The sequence below is a fragment of the Branchiostoma floridae genome, chromosome 2, assembly GCF_000003815.2.
Source record: "Branchiostoma floridae strain S238N-H82 chromosome 2, Bfl_VNyyK, whole genome shotgun sequence".
Classification (NCBI taxonomy): domain Eukaryota; kingdom Metazoa; phylum Chordata; class Leptocardii; order Amphioxiformes; family Branchiostomatidae; genus Branchiostoma; species Branchiostoma floridae.
The window spans coordinates 25085001-25104885 of record NC_049980.1 but is presented as its reverse complement, the minus strand read 5'-3'; the positions used below and the strand labels follow the sequence as shown (position 1 = coordinate 25104885).

The 19885-nt window shown below is 38.5% G+C and overlaps 1 protein-coding gene across 1 annotated transcript in view; it reads right to left on the bottom strand.

The window, feature by feature from the left end:
• LOC118410128 (nuclear receptor subfamily 0 group B member 1-like) overlaps nt 1-19350 on the bottom strand; it is a 42054-nt gene extending 22704 nt beyond the window's left edge. The window contains exon 1 of the mRNA XM_035811650.1: nt 19136-19350. The gene's annotated coding sequence lies outside the window, so the exon portion shown is untranslated. The remainder of the gene's footprint in view (nt 1-19135) is intronic.
• Nucleotides 19351-19885: the final 535 nt, after the last annotated feature.

Sequence of the window (19885 nt, the reverse complement as noted above, 5' to 3'; positions counted from 1 at the left end):
AGAACTATTGAATAGCTGCCAAAGTGCTAATCATCCCATATCCTTTTTTCACCTTTGCCTGTCCCTGACAGTGAATAAGCAATTTCCAATGCTCCAAGTGATCTTCTTAACCCGCCTAACCCCATGATTACAGTCTGGGCTTCACGTCACTCATGTCCTCTGTAGGTAACCTTGGCAGTGAGGGATGGCGGTGTCAAGTAACTGAAGCGCTCTCAATAACACAGCCGATCAGGTGCCGCCAGGGTCAAACTGCCAAGGACGCAATGCCTGCCTCATGCTAATTACGTCTGGGATTGACCTCTACTGCAGCTAAGTAGTACATCATGGATAGCAACATGGTGTCTGACTCGATCTGTTTTATATGCATTTTCAGCACTTATTATAATTCTTGCCATGGCAGAAATAAAGCTGGTTCACATTTATCATGTAGTCCATGTACAAATACATGATTGTACAACATACATGTACATACTGTACTAGACTGATAACATCAATACTAAGGGATGCAAATTGAGAAATTTTAATCTACTGTTAATTTTTTTGCAAATAAGATTTTTTACAGTACATCACAATGCAGTTAGTTAATTCACATTTAAAGGGTATAGGCCCAATTAAAGACTAAGTAAGACTGGCGATAATATACAAATACACCTTTATCAATCTTCCCAAATGTGCTGGCGGACATCAGACTTTGATCAACTAAATATAGAATGTACATGAAATATTCAGCACAATCACTTGCTCAAGGTTGACACCCAGAGTACAAAGTACAGTGAAGTGAAAGACATAATACGATGCAACACTGCACCTTGACATGCTACTTGTCACATTCATCCATTCACTTCTAAAACAGTATGGAATATATATTCAGAGGTCAAAATCAACCCAGAATGATGACTTCATCTTTGGCTTTCAGGGGTAGTTTATACAATGTCATGTATTAGCTGTCATCAGGTGACAAAGCAGTTTTATACTATTCTTCTAGTATATGTAAATTCAACCTGTTGCATTATTGTTGAACTGAATTATCTATAGATCAATCAGGAGAGAAAGAATGGGATTATGGGAACCAAGTTAGTCAGCACAGAGAGGTTTTCCAAAAGTTACATGGAAAAACATTTCCAGGATCAAGATGTAAACAGATCTAGAAGCCACATAATGTATCAAATTTACTTTTCTTCTTACAGCTTTTTATATCAATCATGATAAACTATTTCTTGGTTCCCTTACAGTGTGATTTAGATCATGATAAAATTTTTTTGTTATGTAGAAAAGCTTTGAATCCATAATGTAACATCTATTATCATAATACCGGTACGTTTACGACGATTTCTCTAGCCATACTGATTTGACAAATTGTCAACGCATCATTTACTCCAGTTACATGTTGCTGTTATAGGTTACCCTTGCCACTTCTTCTGTGTAACTTTTCTGCCACTCTTGTCCTGCTAAAAGCGTAATATTGTAATTGTAACACGCCGCGGAATTACACGGCGAACGGGCACGTGGTTGGGAGGGGGTAAAAAATACCGGTAGGAAGAAACACGGCACAATTAACTGCCGCTATGTACATTTATACATCCTCTGATGTTCCTTCCTTTTCTGTCAGTAAATGCATAAAACATAAACCTGCATGAGCATACAATATGTCATGAGAAAACGGACGTATACTGTCAAGAATTTTCATTTACCTTCTGTCCGTCACAACAGCTATGACGTAACACTTCACTGCTAGTGTAGATATAAAAATGGCGGGAAAATGGCTGCGTACGTTCAATTTTGTCCATTCAGTCGTAGATCCGGTTCTTCACACTTTTACATGGGTTGTAGGTCACCAACAGAAATTCAAGATTGTTGTTGAATCATGTTCGTCTTGTGCCGTGAGCATGTGTAATTATGATCTATAAATTTGGCAAAGAATGTGGCAGTGTGTTCGTCCCACGACAAGCTGCCTACCCCGAAAAAGATACTGAAAACTTTTGGCCTTGTTGTCTTCGAATGCATTGTTATCGATGCTTTGTAAATGATGTATTGGACACCTAGATGTCTGAAGTGTGCACAGCTCAGAAATAACTATTGTTGCATGTGTAGATCTCTTTAAGTTCCAGTATTTTTAATCTACCGGTATAAGTCTTACTACCGGTATTATGCCAATGCATGTTACCCATATACAGACGTCCTTCAACAGTTATGTAATAGGTAACTGACCTGTGATTAACTGGCATAAGCACAAATTATCCAGGTAAAGTTTAAGCATGTTGACCTTAAGTTTGCTTCAGACAAAAGGTGATGCTTTTTTTATCATGCAGATTAGCTACCATTTACATATCTTTACATAAATGGCTTCAATTTAAAATAAGGCCACGCCAATTTGATTTGTTGGTTCTTCATTTTGAAAAAGAAGTAAAAAATATGCTTAACTGGAAAAACATATTGCAAACAAAGCCAGAGCACCATATTTATGCTTTGGTGCACTCAGTTTTATGATCACTAATATAGTCATATTCAAGTTTTCCTCCCTGCCCCATGCTTTTATGATGTCTGATTGCTATTTATTTTAAAAGATCTGAGAAGCAAGTAAATTATTTGGCATGGCCGAAGGCATTTAAACAGTGTACATACGTTTTGTATATAGCTACAAAAGATATATACATGTATGAGGGCAATATTTTGTATCCATACACTTACACTTAAATGTATTACATAAAAATATTTGTCTCTGGCTCATTGCTAGCAAAGCATGTGACACACGCACAAAAATTATTGTGTTTTGGGGGACAAGCAAAACCTTTTATGAAATGTTTATGTGACATGTCCACATTGGTACTTCTTTGTTGCAATTAAGCAACTTTATGCATAATCATGTAGTTTATCACTTACTCGTAGTCAAGGAGGTTCAATACATATTTTGAACATTTGTTATTTGTCACTTTTGGCAACACCAATCAAATTAATTGTTTCTCAGATTTTTTCTATAGACCCACTTTTTCATATTCCCTGCAGTACATCTGTATCTTGCAAGGATAACCATGATTTATGAACAGAACAGAACTTTATTGCGCGACAATTGTGGCAGGTGTATGGCAATCTGAATATACATGGGATTTGAACTATCTACTGCAAATATCTAACAACTAATCTAGAGTCCATTCCAAGTCACCATGAGGGTTTTTAGGTGATATTTGTAATTATTCTAAATCATTTTGAATAAAAGAATATCTGAGCCACAATAATTACATTCTTTTAAAAAAAAATGACGAAGAAAATACTCATCTATTTGAATTCCTTTGAATATTTTGGAAACATTTTGAAGGTAACTGTACAAAAATATCCTTATTTAGAATAATTGTGAAACCTCTGTGTGATTATGTCACATTAAATTTTACAAATATTTACAAATATTTGTAAACATTGCCAAATGGTAAAATTAGTTTATTGCCCCCATAAAAGTAAGCCCTATTGTTGCATCAGTATATTTTTAGATTTCACTACTGGGCACTGGTGGATCCTTTGTGGTGGGCCATTGTTGCATGGCACCCAACCATACTTTGCAAGGATGTGTGAATTGCTATCTTCCCAGCCCACTGAACCATTTACAAAAAATGGTAGAAAATGGTAAATAATGGTAGAATGCTGTTATCATTATTTAGAAACCATTAGAAGTATCCAATTCCACACCATGAATATTTCCAAAGTTTTACAGAACCAGGAAAATAATTATAAAGTTGAAACAGTGTTAAAATATTTCTGAAGTATCAAATGTCCTAGACGAATAATTACAAAACTTTAAAATCAATTCTAAACAATGGCAACAAACATCCGCATGGTGTCTTGGAATTGACTCTAATCTAATGTAACAGTATAAACAATCTAGTTAATATCTGAAAAGCTAACTTCAAATCATTATGTCAAGATAGCATTGTCCCTTTTTTGCAAGGAGTTGTAAATGAATTGGCCTACGTAGGCAGATATATGAACAGGACATGCTAATATCAAATTGAATATCTCTGTCTTAGCATGTGGCAGTACAATATCGGACTTACAAACAATACATTGAAATAACTTTCGACGGTCTTCTTCATACGTCAAACAATCCATTATGAAATGAAATTCATTTTCTATGTCATTATGGCATGTGACAGTGATATTATTACTAGTAAATGCCTTAGATTCACAGAATGAAGTTTGTTGAAATTTACATAGAGTCCATTCCAAGACACCATGCGGATGTTTGTTGCCATTGTTTAGAATTGATTTTAAAGTTTTGTAATTATATGTCTAGGACATTTGATACTTCAGAAATATTTTTAACACTGTTTCAACTTTATAAAAATTTCCCTGGTCCTGTAAAACTTTGGAAATATTCATGGTGTGGAATTGGGTACTTCTAATGGTTTCTAAATAATGATAACAGCATTCTACCATTATTTACCATTTTCTACCATTTTTTGTAAATGGTTCGATGGGCTGGGAAGATATCGCAATTCACACATCCTTGCAAAATATGGTTGGGTGCCATGCAACAATGGCCCACCACAAAGGATCCACCAGTGCCCAGCAGTGAAATCTAAAAATATACAGATGCAACAATAGGGCTTACTTTTATGGGGGCAATAAACTAATTTTACCATTTGGCCAGGTTTACAATTTTTCGTAAATATTTGTAAATATGAAATAATCACAGAGAGGTTTCACAATTATTCTAAATAAAGATATTTTTGTACAGTTACTTTCAAAATCTTTCTAAAATATTCAAAGAAATTCAAATAAATGAGTATTTTCTTATTATCTTCAATTTTTGGAAAATAATTTGATTATTGTGGCTCAGATATTCTTTTATTCAAAATAATTCAGACTAATTATAAATATCGCCTAAAAACCCTCATGGTGTCTTGGAATGGACTCTATTTTAAAGTAAAACTAAATTTTGGAAAAAAAAGTAAAATATATGAGTTGATATATAGATCAATAGCTTTTGATCAATGAAAAATTTCACCCCATTTGGAAAAGAAATAAGGTTGAATGGATTCATAGTACATACATGTAACAGTGAGTCACTGTCACATTTTATGAACGGGAGGTGGTGTAATTCTTTTTTAATTTTAGAAAAATAGAACCAATCAATCAAATTGGTGTGGCCTTACATCACTGATGTACTGGTGCTAGCATCCAAATTTCATTCACCTAGTTCTGAAAGTTCCTATTCAATTCGGTGCTTGATCATGATTGTTTTTTTAAGATGATTCTATTTCGGGCAGCATTTGTGAGTTTGTCTGTTAGTCACCAGGATAATCTCAAGAATGGCTAGATGGATTGCTTCAGATTTATTGTGTTAGTAGGTTGCTGTTTAGTAGGTTAGTAGCTTACTGGAAATGATCAGATTTTTAGCTCTCTGGTAGCTTTCCACAGTACTATTACAGTAGTGGAATATCCGGTTTTGATATCACGCGTTCTGAATCACCTGTGGTTTTCTTTTTTTCTAGCAGATAGGTGTAGGCTTGGGGCCCCTCAGCAGCTTATTATGGAATTGCAGGGCTCTCTAGCAGCTGGTTAAGGCATTGCAGCAGAATGTCCAGGTTTTCTATTTTTTGATCTGAAGATGATACAGTCACCCAATCTAAGTAGTAGTCAGCTCTTGGCTGACAAAGAAGTGACATAGGTTTTGGACCCTTAGCAGCTTATGCTGGAATTGCAGGGCCCTTTGTGTGATTTTATTTTTTGAAAGAGGATACCGGTAACTCAAGGATAGGTTGATGGATCATCATGATTATTGGTCTGTAGGTAGCTTAAGTGATGATTCACACAACTAGGTAAAAATTCTGCAAATTTAGAGCTTTCATTCTTAATAACGAAATTTCATAAAATCTAATGCATTCAACTAGTTAAATAAAGGTGAACATCATCATGTGCGAAATAAATTAAATGCTACTGTAACAATATGCTTCTTTGTATATTATTTGGGTGGAGAAGATAATCAACTGATTTACTCGAATGTAAGTTCATCTGTGACGGTAGTAAACATTATGTTACAATTTTAACACTTTATATCCGTACACAAAATAAAGCGCTTACCAACAAGCTTTCGATCCGTCCTCTGATCCTTCTCAAGTTGTAATGACCCAATGATACAATTTATGCACATTTGCAAAATCAATGAGAGGCATTCATACTACAATATTTGACAAAGAGATAAGGTTACTAAATGATATTGCTTGACAAACTCATGGCTTCTTTAAACTGAAGGTTACAAGTCTGCATTTTGAAAATGGACTTTCAGGAGTAGATAATGTACACTCACTAGACATTCAGACACTGATGCTTATCATCCCCAGCCATCTCTGGTTGTTTTAAGTTAGCTCACATCATAATGCACATCAGGTAGGCACAGTTTAAGCATGTACTGGCAGTACCACCTGCATGTAACATTGTGTTATTGACTCAGACAATTGCTCACAAAATTGATTCTGAAGTTTGTCTGTGCACGGATTCATGAGGATTTGCCCTGTTTATTACACACCCACGGGGTGAGAGGTCATGCATGGAGAATATTCTTAGGTTTCCTTTACTGGCTACGTAATAAAAGGTCACAAACATTAATGACCTTCAGCAGTGGTTTTCTGTATATTGAAACAGAAGTAAGTGTTAAACATAACATTTTTGTGGTCCTACAGTTAATAAAAATTCCAAAGCATTTGTGCCACTTTTCTTTTACAAAGTGTGGGTCAAAAAGAATTCTAGTAACAGCATCTATTTGATGAATGACTACTTACTGCGATCCAATTGAGTTTGTCACACTCAGCAATGGACCATACCCCCAAGTTCAGACTGTGCAAGGTCATGTTCATAAACTGTAACCCACACCTGTCTGTGAAAATGACCTTTCGATCGGCAGTGCTCCCAGCTGGGAATTGGCTGCCAGCGAAGATTATGGCATGAAAGATGGTGGAAATTAGCTTTTATTGACACGTCCCACAGTAACCCCTCTCCCAATCATGGTGGCTGTCTGGTTTAATCAAGGTCAAATTGTCCAAGGTCACTGCTTGCCCACCAGTGTTCATATCTTCAATCCATTTAAATAGGAGTTAAAGGGGGTTCGGGATGTAATGCAATCACTCAGTGATGTACATTTGTACATGTATCAGGAAGCACATATTTCCTCCCAGGCTTACAAATTTCCTCACTGGCCTACTCTTTCTAATTCTTCTAAGTACGTCACAGCTTGAAGAACTGCTGATTAGATAGTCATTTTCATAGATGATGTGAATACAGTTTATGAACATGATCTTGTACAGTCTGAACCTGGGGATATGGCCTACAGTAGTGTTAGGCCCACTTTACATTACGTTTTTCGCGTTAGCGGGACTGGCGTTAGCGGGACTGCGTTAACGGGAGCCCCGTGTAAAGAGAGTTCCCGTTAACGTAGCCCCGCTAACGCCAAATTTTCTCCCGTCCACTCCGAAGCGTACGGCCGTAGGCTCAGCGGGAGTCCCCGTGAACGCCAAACTGCGTATAAAGAGAACACGTCGGGCTCGCGTTAGCGGGAGTCAGGGTTTAGACGTTTAGCATAAAGCGCGCGCTTATTAGCATATGGCGCGAAAATGGTAGGTACAGATTTGCAAAACATTGGAGGAAAATTGCCAGCAGCGATCATGTTCATAACGCTGGGTAAGAATACAGTGATAAGAAAACAGTCTTCCGATACTTACTTTTTTATATACTAGTAGAATGAATGTCAACCCAAAAATCAACCCGAACTACGCAGAAAAAATAGTTTTCACGGCCTGCCTTTTCCGTAATGGCCACCTACGCAGGCTCTTACGTCAATCGGGTCTGCAGTCAACCTTCAAAGCAGGCGGGATGTCAGCGAAAAATAGTCTCATTCTCACATTTTTGGACGACCTATTTTTGCACAATTTTCGTGGAAGACCTTTGAAAAAATATACAAGTTCGATTCCGAATAATTTCTCCTGCAATACATCGTTACGTTGTACCGAAACCAGAAGCCGCTATCTCTGCAAATTGTGTATAAAGTAATCCCATTACGCGTCTCCGATTGGCCGTTGCTATGACAGTGGTGGCCGTTGCTATGACATTGGTGGGGAAATTCCCGCTACATGAACTGCTGGCAGCTTGAGTTTTTACGTACGAGGTAGTTATTATACCTGCAGGAATTATGCGTATATCACGGTTATTTCAGTACGTAGCCATAATTTAGCAGGTCATCACTGAAAGAAAGGGATCTTCTATCAAACAGTTCGCTTTGAAAGGGTTTTTAAGTGCTTTTTTATCGAAAATTTTGTGGTCGAAGTTACCGGAAGTGTCAGCGAAACAACAAGGTAGGCAGGGACTTGTATTTCTCATGCAAGTCACGTATTTGAATTTTCAATCACTTGGTAGCGGTACGCAAACACAAAATTTACGGTTGTTCAATATAACAACGTGCAGCTAAAAAAAAACTGCGATCTTAACGGGTAGAATTTCACCAAGATTTTACAACCCACCGCGCGCCGCGGGTGTCCTGTCAGATTTCCGGGCGGTGTGTCTAAAGAGGTACCGATAGCGGCGTCCCGATAACGGGGAATTTACCGTTAACGCGAAAAGCGTAATGTTAAGTGGGCCTAAGTGACAAACTCGATTACACCCAGTATGAGGTCATTTATTGAACAAATTAATGTATTAACTGCTGTTATAACATCAGTACAATATAACGATACACTTCCTATTGATACTAACCAACCTGATAATACAAACATAATGATTATTTCATTCAACATATCCAAAAATGTTTCAAGTGCAAGGCAAGTTTATAGAATAGAATATTTTAGAAGAAAAATCATTATTCACTTTTTACATGTCTGATGTATCCTGTTCTAAATACTGCTCAGCTGTTGGCCGACTGGGAAAAGAAACTTCCGTAGTAGATTCTCAGAAAAAGATGACATAATGTCTCCTGACGATGCAAATCCCAGGCATAGAAATAGAAATGGAAGGGATGGCAAGATGCCAGCTAATGATGGGAGGCCTTCAGCCCAAGGTTTTATGTCCTTGTACACACATGCAAGTTTTAACAATCACCAAAATCACTATTTTTACAGCTTTTCCAGGAAGGGCGCAATAGTCAGTAAGGGTTGGAACCAAGGATGGGCCAAGGTGAAGGTGAAGGTCAGAATGTCTGGCTGCCATTTCCAACTGGCTGCAGAATTTAGGACAGACATGCACATGTGATGAGGCCACGACTGGCCATGAACTAGACAATCTGGAAGTGATGAGCTTGGTACTGTAGTTTTATAGGCAGCTGCTATAATTACATGTTACTTTGGCCCGGGGGTTCAGTGCCAAGGTTACAGTTAAGGACAAATCCTTCTGATGTGAACATGGCACAATCTTGAGGATGGAGAACATATATAGATAGGGACATCAACCTGTAATGTGATGACATGAGTTGACTGTAGATATACATGTAACAAGGATGCCCTGAGGGCTTACATGTGCATGTTATTTCAGGACAAATAATGCAGCCTGGTACAGCTTTTGGGCATGGTGTAGAGAAAATCAGGATGGACCAGAAAAAAATCAAGGGTTAATGTTTTTGGTGCAATTTATTACTGTAGCACATTATGTGTAGGTAGGAATTTGAATTTTTGACATGGAAATACAAAAACACATTGATCTTAAAAATTAGAGGTACTTTATCATGGCTGATATTTTTAGGTTTAAATCAGAATCTAATTTGCATAATGAACACCATAATATAATATATAACTTTAATTGTAGGATTTAAAGTTATGTTGTTGAAGTTACATTGTATGCAAGTTAGGACTTTAAGTATTCAGTAAAGTTAGAGTAACAGGAAGTAACTAGAGTTCCACGACCCCATACCTCAATGTATTATGTTTTGCATTGTATGTAAGTAGTAAAGTATGGTCATTTGCATATTAAATGATCATCTTTTCCAATCAAATAACAGACTAAAGCATAATTTCTGTTAACCTTCACTTAACTTCCAAGTGTTTCAAGTTTAGAATTACAATTGTAATAGTACTTTTTTTCAGAGAATATTTCAAGATATTTTACCTGTCAATGTAAGGTGTAGCAATGATTTGAAAGGCTAGTTTTCAACTCAGTAGTATGCAGTATGTGTGTGTGTGTTTTACCTACTGGTTCTATTCTATGTTGACCTGACTAAAATACAGTCATTAAATGAACCTGTCTGTTCATAGCAGTTATATAATTACCTAAGATATAATTACAGGGTTGGACAAGTTTTCTAAAATTCACTTATCCTATCGGGCAAGTACATAAAAAATTTACTCGCCCAAACCAAATTTTCACTTGCCCCCAATTTAATTGATTTTTTTATGCATTTTCACTTCCAGCAATGGAATATTTCAGTCTGTGTTGACCAATGTCCGATGCCGTAACTGTAAAAAGGTTACAAGTATATCAAAATGTCACTATTGGAAATATCTTGATCAGGCAAATGGGGTAGGACATGTGCTTTCACTTACCTGGGACAATCGGACTAGTGGACTTGTCCAACCCTGAATTAACAGATGTAGTTTGTAAGCAGAACAATAAGCATTATCGTAAAGAACACTAAACATCAATGTGTGTGCCACTCACATTATTATGCTTAAGAAAAATCTCTTACATCTGAAGGGTAGAAATGTTTTTGTCACGTAACACTACCTAAGTATAAGGCTCTTTTGTGTCATGACACAACCATCCACAACAAAAAATCTATGCCAGGTGCAGAAGGTGGACTGTAACTACCCAAGTTCTAGGTATCGGTGAAATTTGAGAAACGGGGCAAACAACAGCCAACAATAACAGGCTGCCAAAATAGATTCTAGACAAAACTGATCAAGTTCAGTTGCTCTCTAGAGTTCAAGGTTAAAGCTAACACCTGTTGTGAATAGATCCTTTGGCAGGGAGCGGCCGTACTCTACCATGTAGGGGTGAACGTTCGCTCAAGAGCTGAGAGTAAACAAGCGGCACTGTCTGCATCTACGCGCGTGCCACGCCGTGCTATATACGCGACGATTCAATTTAATATGGCTGCACACGGATATTTCAAATAATTTGTACATGACATATACGTAGTTGTTGTATAATACCTTTTATTTCATGGATGTATTCTGGGTACATGTTTTGGCCAATTCTAATTTATGGTATTCTTTGCAATTTCCTCATTTCATATACTATTATCATCAACAGCTCAAATACTTAATCACATTTTATGCATCTAATGCACACAAGTGGTGACTCTGGTGTAAACAGGCCATGTACTCTCACTCTCATGGCAGGGTATTGTCGCTCTCTTTGAGGAACCCCTCCCTTGAACTGTTCCAGACTCTTCTGCTCCAGGCCATGTATGAGTTAACACAATATAACTTTTTACATTTCCCTCGAGCATTCATCATACAGAATAAAAGAAAAGGTAACCGCCGCTGAAATGAAGCTATCTAAGAGTGTTTTGATAAATGAAATATTTTGCGACACCTTCGAATTGTCTGTCATAAATCCACCCAAGAAAGCTATTGAGTACCGATGCAGACATGGCGGAGTCTAGACAAGGGCATCAAGTTGCCCAAGGTCACTTATTCATGATTGCCAGGTGAACAATAGCGTGCCAAACTAGGCTACAGGTGAAAGGAGCCTGCCAAGCATACAATGCCTTATAAGGACATCAGGGTCTAGACAGCTGTGAGGACCTTTCAAATAAATTTTACCATATCTTATTCAACGCCCATGAATTAATGTTACATTGTCAAGAAAATTTTACATTGAATATATGGTTACTCATAATTCGTGAGATGATAGAAAACAGCAGACTTAAAGGAACATGTACTTATGTATTAAAGTGCAATGAGGCAGATAATTTCTTTTGTGCCCACCACAGTATAAAACTCCAAATATTAAAGCACTTACAGAGTGGAAACTGGTACCAAAGCAGCTTCAAGTTTCACAATCTGGGCTCTATGGGGACCAGAGAACTGCTTGAAAAATGTGTTCATTTTCTTGTGCTGTGAAGAAGTTTTTCCTTGATTTTTAGATATAAGTGGTATCCCAACAACGAGGTCAAGGGTAAGGAAAGGTGAGGTTGTAAGTTTAACATTTACCAACACATGCAGATGTGTTATTGTTATTAAATGCAGAACAATTAATTGACCACACCATTCTTTTACCAAGCAATATTATTAGTAACTATGGAAATAACCTAATTTGCATAATGATGATGATGATATATAACTTGCAAATATCATAAAATATGAAATCTCAATCATATAGAAATGAGTTATTGCAGCCTTAACTATAAAAAGTATCTTGGCAAGTGACTGACTGCTTCCCTACTCATCCGTCGACATCGACAAGAGAATCCATCAACTGTAAAAAGTATGTCTTGTTGAGTACTTTCTTAAGCATTTAGTGACATGAATTTGGAGACCACAACATTGACTCTTTATAGGTACAGCAAAGTTTAGTATTGTATACATTCAATTTGGTGCAAAGTCTTAGGAATGCTTGTAAAAGTTGTATTCTAAATTAGTGTTGGTTTGATTGATCTGTTCATGAGAACAGGTTAGCATACAGTATGTAAGCAACATACTTGATAGTGTCACCATCCCATGTCCATGCCTACCAACTCTCCCTGGGGTGCCGGAACAAATTCAGACAGCTATCTAATTTTGTCTCCATGTTTATGCACTTGGCACGAGCAGGAACTTGACTGTGCTCCATAATTGCATGCATTTTTACATTTAGACTGCAAGTGTGGGTGATAAACACTTTCAAATATAAAGGTAGAATGAATAGGAAATTGCAATATCTCATGTATCATTGATCTACATGTTTGTATCAAAACAACTACAGACACTACTTTATATAGTGCAGTCTCACCTTTTGCCTACTCTGGAAGGAAACAGATTGAACTGTTACAAGCCTGAAATATACAGATAAATATGTGCTATATTTCAGTTACCTGTCAGTATTTAGGCATCAGAATGAATTTTTATACCACTGCCAGAACCCCCGACTAAGATTTCTTGCATTATCTTTAACATGTTTTGTTGTAATTGTGCTCAACATGCAGTGCACAGAAGAAAAAAGTCTGGAAATCAGCTTCTTCTGGGCTGTCTGGTTACTTTGAGGTTAGTTTCTAGTTCTACACTTATGAAACAGGCTGATATGCTGTATGTTTGACTTTATCTGACTGGTCAACTGGAAAGTCTAATGGCGATGACCCCTGGCAATGTATACCTGTACTGCATGTAAATCAGGAGTCAAGTCAACAAACCAAATCCAGGTAACAGCATGACTAAGTTAACAGTGCTCCTTGCTGGATAACTTTGCAAATTAACTACAACATTTTTACTAAGCTTAAATCATTACTTTTAAATGTTTTGTTCTGGTTTGAACTACCAGTAAGACTATGTCTGAGTAGCCTGATTACCATTTTCTAATGGTTGGATGGGAATGTTTTACCAGGCCTTTACCAAGTATAGGATTATTTCTGACAGAATATTTTCTAGCTGGCCTTGCGAATTGCTTTTGCCTGGAAGTATTTGAAATGATCCCGTAAAAATTCCTGCAGCGTGTGTGCATTAATGCACTGGGCGGGCAGGAGGGCAAACAAACAAACCTTTGGAGATGAAATAGGGAATTATTGGTTAACTTGAACAGAAAATTCATTTTTGCCAACAGAGATCAGGGCTGCCATTTTTGGCACACTTTATATCCATACACCACAGAGAAAATATGGCTGCCTAACATGTCCCAGGAGTTGGAATGCTTTCAGATACCTTGGCAGGTCCATGTCTCGGGTATACATTGCTGTCTGGCCTTCTTTCATCAGCCATGACCCCTAAAACAAGGTAACCATGGCAATGACCTATTTCTGACTCCTTGCCTTTGTCCTCAACACAATAGGAGTGATTTGGTTCCAGCAGAAGTTGACCTTGGGTTTCCAGGCTCAGGTTCAATTGCAAGGTGAAGCACCACTGTGGTGAAACACCATGCAAATGACCTTCAAGTTGAACTCCAAGGAATACACCACTTCCTTTACGGGGACTGAAATGGGTGATGACTGCATACAAATTGCAAAAAGCCCTAATGTGTTACCAGACTAATGTTTGAACTGAACTGAACTGCATACAAACTGCATGTAACATTACATCTAATCTAACTTCGCACAGTCTCAATATTTTGAGTTTGTTTATCTAGTTACATTGAACTTTCAACTCAGCAATCAATAGTGTTACCTGCGTTTTGATAAACTTGTCTGCAATATCTTACACATCACTCATGATAATACAATGTATACTTGAACTTCATGGTTCCTAATTTCACCTAAGTGGTGGGCGGCATAATGAACAGGAGCATGTATGCTGAATTTACAGTTGATGTAATATAAACAAAAAGCAGCATAGTAGTGGAAGTAAATAAGTGGAAATAGGGTGTGAAGTCCTCATATTGTGAAGTGGAGAGTGGAAATATTATTTTTGCAGTGGATATCTCATAACCAAAAAATAACCTTCTTGGCGAAGGTAAAAAAGCAGCATAGTAAATAAGTTGAAAGAGGGTGTTATTTTGCAGTGGATTGGCTATTGATAATTTTCCAGACTTGATCAGAATTTCTGATTCAGAAATGTTTGTGTCTGTACAATGTACATGGCCTTGCCACCAGTTTCATGAAGAAATACTTCAATGAAAAGTATTCTAAGCTTTTGTACCAGTGTCAGAATATAACTTGTACTTGTTTACCTGGAAATGGAAAGAAAGTAAGTTTATAACTTAAACTTGCAAACAATCATACTGAAATGAGAAATGTTAACCTGTTGCTGCTTGTGAAATAAACTACTACTAGAGGTCTACATGTGCATGAATACACCTGTGCCAGCAAGCACTAGCTAATTACACAGCCATCATCATTATGGAATGAATGCCCATATTTGTGGCAAAGACAGAGCTGTCTTTACAATCTGTCCTTCTGTCCTGGGATGAAAATTTCCTTCTTGGGACAGACAAAAATTTCACCCCTTGCATTATAAAAAATCTGAAGTGCATTACATGAAACTGTCAAAAAAAGCTTAAATGATAGATTTAACAACCAAAATCAGTAACATGGGCTTCCACACAATGAGCTGGACAGAAATAAATTCAAAGCTGGAGACAGCCCTGGTTAAATAAGACAAGCTCCCAAGGACTACAAAATTTTTGTTCTATTGACTGTTACTAGTATCCTCATAATGATAATCCTGTCCATCTAATTTTATATGCTTCATGATATATGTCCTATGCCCCCTTGTATATAGCAATATTCATTAGTTAGCCAGCATTTCAATATTAAAGGGGCTACTCAAATGTCTTCAACATGAAATAAATCAATTATTTTATTCTACCCTGTCAGTTAATATTACAAGTTTTACTCCTTTGCCAGCCTTCACTGGGGTGCTGAAACAGGGCCCTACTGATATATTATTGGCAAATATGCATTCAAATTTACTAAATGTCCAAAGATCCTAATAACTGCATCCCAAAAACCATGCATGTCACTCAGAATTGCATTATACTTGAATTACAATATGTCCTGAAAATTATAATCAGACAGTATATCCAGAACATACTTCAATTTATTCCAAGGTTTGACTTACACAAGCAGTTAGGATTTTGATCTGAAGAACCTGTACAGTCATATACATTGGTACGTCCAATCTCATGCTCCTCAGGTCAACCTAATTGCTTGGCTCAATGTCCTTCAAGACTCAAATGAGATCCTATTTCTTACCATCAAGGGCACTGCTTGCTGCAAATAGGACTTTTAGACTATCCTACAAATGTAGCTGTCCCAATTGGCATAGACTTCTGTCTGTAAGACTATCACATATCACCTGCCAATCTGTATGAATGGGTAGCAATAACAACCACTATTCCTCACCAACAGTGCTTGATACTGTAAATGCATATATGTTTGGTGTAGTTTTATGTTTGCAGATTTGACAGCGACCGCTTCACCACAAACTCAAACCCATCTCGAACAGTTTTGATCTCTTTTCTGCCTACTTATCCCTATGACCAAGTTAGTGTTACATGTTCATACAATACATAATGGAGTATTTCAAGTTACAGAGAAGAATGCATGAATATTAACAAGGCACAAATTGAACACAAATTGAATCTCCAAACATTTGTACAATATTTCCTAGGAATGCCGAGCCATGTCAAAGCCAGTACTATTCCTCCATAGCTTGTTCCCATATACTGGTCTGTCCTTCTGTACCACCCTTGCGGGTCTCTTCACGTACTACAGGTGGTTTCCAACTGGCTGTCCGGAAAGGCAAAGGCGTCTCCAATACTGTGCAGTATAGCGCTATCGCAAACTCAAAACCACCTAGAACATTCCAATATCTACCTATGCCCAAAATAGATCTCCACAAACTTAAATGCATTTACAGCTGCTGTAAATATTTGATTCTCTGCGTGGGAAAAAGACGTCATGATCAACCTTCCAGGTTATTGTCCCCCCATCTTCATGGTCCACTCTTTAGTAACAACCTTTTTAAAATGACGATCACTTACTAGTAATGTACTACATAAACTAGTAATATAGTAATAATATATGGTATATAAAGTAGAACTTTTGATATGTGGGAGCAATTTAAACCTCCTTGGTGGGAGTGTTGTGATCACTATACCCTACTAGAGGGTCTGCATGCTCTTTTCCGTGAGGCGTAGGCAGCCTATTTTTATTTCCCGTAACTCGTAGGGAAAACCATCTTATCTACGTAATTCATAGCGAGGCGACCGTAATTGCCTTCCTTGATTTAGAGTAATACATAGGGGGTTCTCCTGAATTCAGTGTAAATCGTTGTCGGGACCCCCCATGCAGACCCTCCTACAAAGCTAACAGTACTCAAGGTTACTGGTCCCTGATTCTCATGGTTTTTCTTTACATCTCTATCACACAAGGTATCATGTCATGACCTATGTGATAATCTGCCATGAGAAATTAGGTCAGCACAAACTCATGATGAAATAGCCTCAGTTGCAGTCTTCTGAACAGGGCTGTTTTTTGGGGGGGAGGGGAAAGGGAGTTTACCGAGGAAGGGAGTTTGCCGTGATAGCGAGTCTTCAGACAGGGCAAAGACTCGCTATCACTGCAAACTCAATTCCACAGCAAACTCCCTTCCTCGGCAAACTTCCTTTCCCGGCACAAGAGAACATAGCCAGCATTGAAATTCCAAAACCAACGCCGTCCCCCCACCCCCCAAAAAACAGCCCCGTTGAACGGTTCCAAAGACTGCAACGGAGGCTAGGATGAAATATGCTTTCTCTATGAATGTTTTTCACATGCTAATTTTTGCATAGTCTGAGGTAATTGGCTCTTTTATGTGATTATGTTTTTGCTAACTGACCATGACTTGTGAGATTAATTTTGGTCTCAGCACTCTTTTTGTTAGTCATCAGGCAAGGGGCCATTCAATTCTTGATGGATGCATGTTTGCCTTCCTCTCTGTCTAAATATATTACATAGTGCCCACACTTACAGTAATAGTCTGCAAGCTATTCAAGTTTTTGCATGATAAAAATAAACATAGTCTTGCAAAAAGTGTAAGTAATCCAGACTCATGAGACTGCATTTTCTATATTTATGTATGTATGCGATAAGAGAAAGTACGTACTGATCAGTTTTAATATCAGCCATGTCAAACTATAGAAACAGATCATGACTGCAGTAGCATATCCGAAATTTTGTTCATAGACAAAAGAAAAAAAATTATAATTCTGCATGTAGACCCTGCAAATCCTTATACTGCAGATTTGCTCTTATCAAGACACTTAGATAAAAATCATAATAAAGAATTGCTGTGTATCACCAGCACTCCCATCTGAATGATGTCATATTTGAAAAACTGAGTCACTCCGAGCCAAAAAAAATCCTGCAAATTTTTTGAAATAGAAAAACTACTTTTGTACTTGCAACAGACAGGTTGCAGGGTTCAATAAACAACATTTCGAGGATGATATTTAGTAGTACAAGAAAGTAATGCATTATGGCCCTTACAGTATAATCTAATACTCGTCACTGTGATAACAGAACAATTTTTTTAGGACCATTGTACAGTGGCGTGGATAGGGACAGGCTAGTTGCTTATTGGCATTGTTCATTCTGTTATCCAAGAGCCATGCAATGTGTGTAACAAATATTATCCTCTGATATCTCTATTAAAGGTGCCTTGGAATGAGATCACCCAGCTACAGAAGCGGCAGTGTTAGTACTGTTAGTGTTACAAGGTCTTTTGTAGGACTAACATCACCAGAGGGCTACACACATAGCTGATGACTGGCATTTCCTGTCACAGATTACTGGTATATATTGGAAGCAGAATCCATGTTCCGGCAACTGACAGAACATGCACTGCACACCGTATATGAAGGGACCTGAAGTACAGTACTGTAGTAATCTGATTCAGACTCAATGCAGACTGAAGACAATAGACATCATGTATCTCAAGAAAACTGTCCTTCCAAATGTGTAACTCTTGCAGACTGACGACGCTTCACATGTCCACGTACCATGGGCTAGAATATTGATATCAATCAAGATAGTGTGATAAACCAAGCCAAGGAGCTACACATACAAAAGGTTTACGTCTTCCGGGAATTTCAGGTGAACGATAGAGCCTCCTTATTTGTCATTTGGGACATATATGTACACATATGATGTGGTCAAATAGTACAGAATCTAAAAATGAATGTTAGAACTTCCTTGTCCGACAGTGCAAAACAGGGAAGACGCGTGGTGATGATTCAGGTATACCGACTGACAGGCTAGGCTAGGGTGGTCAAAACGAGAACTGACTATGCTATTTCTAGCCAGCAGGATCAAGCAGCGTCCACCGTTTACCCACTGATGATACTAAACTGTCCGGCCATTTCCATAAGTCGAGCCTCTCTTTATCGGGCAATATGTCATAACAGGGAGGGGATACCGCGAGAGACCTTGACATTAAGGCTGTCTGCGCCGTTGCGGGAAAATCTCCCACCACCAACTTGCTTGGGGAGGCGGTACCATTGGCAACAAACCGGGCGTCAAAACGCCTAGATCGGTGCGACACCATAATCTGCAACTCACCGTGTTTCCTTGTTTAATCTGGTTCTGTAAACCACAGCTCGGCCCGTGTGCTCCGACTTCCTTGTTGCGCTGTTTGTGGCAGCAAATGGGCAGGAAGAGAGGGGTCGTCTACCGCAGGCTTCAGCCGCACGCGCGCCGCTCTACCCGACCGCTTGCCGTGCGAGATGATTTGTTGTGCTTGTCCCATGCGTGGCCTTGAGAAGCAGGTCATGTGGAACCCGAGATGACCTGAATTCTGATTGGCCGAGCGCGAAGTACGTCAAACAGGCCTGCCATGTGATTGGTAAAGCGGTGAAAGGGGCGGGGTTAATTTGAATTTCAAGCGGGTGATTGGTTCAGTTCAAGGACACATGGGCACATTCATCCCCTCTCAAAGTAGGTCACCGTCCGAATGGGGGCAAGACGTATTAGGGGGAGCCGGGGGAGCTGTTTGGGACCAGTTCCTCGATCACAAACTTCAGGTATCCTCTACAAACATTGCAGATACGCGAGCAAGCTATTTATCTCACTTGTCAGCAGGCTGTGTCCACGGCAGTCCGAAGCCAAACGGATGACCTCTTGACCGAATGATTCAGGGAATCCAAATGGTGACCGGACCGGCGGGATTGCCGGATATAGAAATACTAGTGGGTCGATATAAACGGGGGCCAATGAAGGATCTGTGTCACCCAACCCTGCCCTGAACGGAAAACAAGCTAGCCGTGGTCCTTCCAATGCCCTCCAACGTCTGACATTGGGACGTGCTTTTAC